This window comes from Orycteropus afer, unplaced genomic scaffold, assembly GCF_000298275.1.
Source record: "Orycteropus afer afer isolate SDZICR_OR568_19922 unplaced genomic scaffold, OryAfe1.0 scaffold00285, whole genome shotgun sequence".
Classification (NCBI taxonomy): domain Eukaryota; kingdom Metazoa; phylum Chordata; class Mammalia; order Tubulidentata; family Orycteropodidae; genus Orycteropus; species Orycteropus afer.
This window is the reverse complement of record NW_006921872.1, coordinates 1,416,778-1,419,165: the sequence shown is the minus strand read 5'-3', so window position 1 is coordinate 1,419,165 and position 2,388 is coordinate 1,416,778.

Below are 2,388 nucleotides of genomic sequence, written 5' to 3'. Positions count from 1 at the left end.
CATATCATCATCAAACTCACCAAAACCAAAGACAAAGAAAGAATCATGAAAGCAGCACAGGAAAAAACAAAAGTTACCTACAAGAGGCAACCAATAAGACTAAGCTCTGATTTCTCAGCAGAAACTATGCAGGCGAGAAGACAATGGGATGGTATATAAAAAACCCTGAAAGAGAAAAATTTCCAAGCAAGAATTATATACCCAGCAAAACTGTCCCTCAAATATGATGGTGAAATTAGGACATTTCCGGATAAGCAGAAATTAAGGAAATGTGTTAAAACCAGACCAACCTTGCAAGAGATGCTAACAGGAGTCCTTTGGACAGAGCACCAACGGCAGCAAGCAACAACTGACCATTAACACACATGATGACATAACCCAGAAACGAACCCAGTTATGGAAGTATCCAAAGTAAACAATCCTACAAGATTATAAACAGGGAACCAGAGACATGAATCGACAAATGAGGACAACTACAAACCAAGAAGAGGGAAAAAATTGTGTAGTTACAGAACTTCTAAATGATAGGGAAGTCAAGACAACTACAAGATAGAATGGATTGTTCTAAACTTGGAAGAAAACTGTAAATCACAGTGTAACTACAAAGAAAAATGATAAACCTTCACATCAAAATAAAAAAGGAGGACCAGCACAAATATTTAGCAAATATTAAAACAATAGCAACAAAGGAAGTGATAACACAATTCATACACGAAATGAGCTCAGCACAGAAAATTATATGGAACAAAGAAATCAACACCACAAAAAAGCACATAACAAATTGACAGCAACAAACTCATACTTATTGATAATTACATCTCTGACAAGGGACTTGTCTCTAAAATTTATAGAAAACGCCAACACCTCAACAACAAAAAGATTAACAATCCAATTTAAAAATGGGCAGAAGACATGAACACACACTTCACCAAAGAGGATATTTAGGCGGCCAGCAAATACATGAAGACATGCTGATGATCATTAGCCATCAGAGAGATGCAAATCAAAACAACAGTGAGATAGCATCTCACCCCAGCACCAATGGCAAAGTTCAACAAGACAGAAAATAACAAATGCTGGCAAGGATGTGGAGAGATTGAGACTTTCATACACTGCTGGTGGCACTGTAAAATGATACAACCACTGTGGAAAGCAGTATGGTGATTCCTTAAAAAGTTGGAATTAGAAATATCATTTGACCCAGAAATCCCATTACTATAGATCCTAAAGAAGTGAGAGCCAGGACAAGAACAGATATATTTACACCCATGTTCATTGTAGCACTATTTACAATAGCAAAAAGATGGAAACAACCTAGTACCCATCAACAGAAGAATGGTTAACCAAACTATGGTACATACACACAATGGAATACTATTCAACACTAAAGAATAATGTAGAATCTGCAAAACACCACATAACATGGATGAACTTGGAGGATGTTATGCTGAGTGAAATAAGTCAGTCACAGAAGGACAAATAAAATATTAGTATTAGTTCATTACTGTAAAAAGTCAAGGAAAGGTTTATATATGGAAGGAAACTTCCTTTGTTGGTTACCAGGGGTGGAAGGGAGGGAGAGGGAACACTGCAAAAAAAAAAAAAAAAAAATCATTGACCCATGTCACTTTAGTTTTGTGTATTTCACTGTACATAAATGATACTTCAATAAAATGCATTTAAAATTTTAAAAAAAAGTAATGAGCTATCAAGTTACAAAAAAGCATGGGAAAATCTTCATTGTATATTACTAAGTGAAAGAAGCTACATACTGTATGATTCCAACTGCATGATATTCTGGATGAAGCAAAAGTATACGGAGAGTGAAAACATCAGTGGTTGCTAGGGGTTGTGGTGGGAGGATAAATAGATAAACACAGAACACTTTTGAAAAACAGAGTATTTTGGACAGTGAAAATATTCTATATAGTACTGTAATGAAAGATACATTATGCATTTGTGGAGACTCATAGAACTGTACAACACAAAGAATGAACTCTAATGGAAACTACCAACTTTAGTTAATAATATGTTAATATTGTTTCATCAATTGTAACAAATGTACCCTACTAATTGCACTGGTAGTGTAGTGCCGAAGGCACTTGACTGCTAACCAGAAGGCTGGAGGTTCAAACCCACCAGCCACTCCTCAGAAGGAAGATTGGGCAATCTGTTTCCGTAGTGATACTGCCTCAGAAACCCAAGGAGGGGTCGCTATGAGTAGGGTCCGACTCGACGGCACATAACAACAACAATACATGATAGTAATAGTAGGAGAAACTGTGCAGGGAGGAGAAGGGTTATATGGGAATTCTGTGTACTTTTGGGCAATTTTTCTGTAAACCCAAAGCTACTATAAAAAATAAAGTGTATTTTTAAAAGCACACA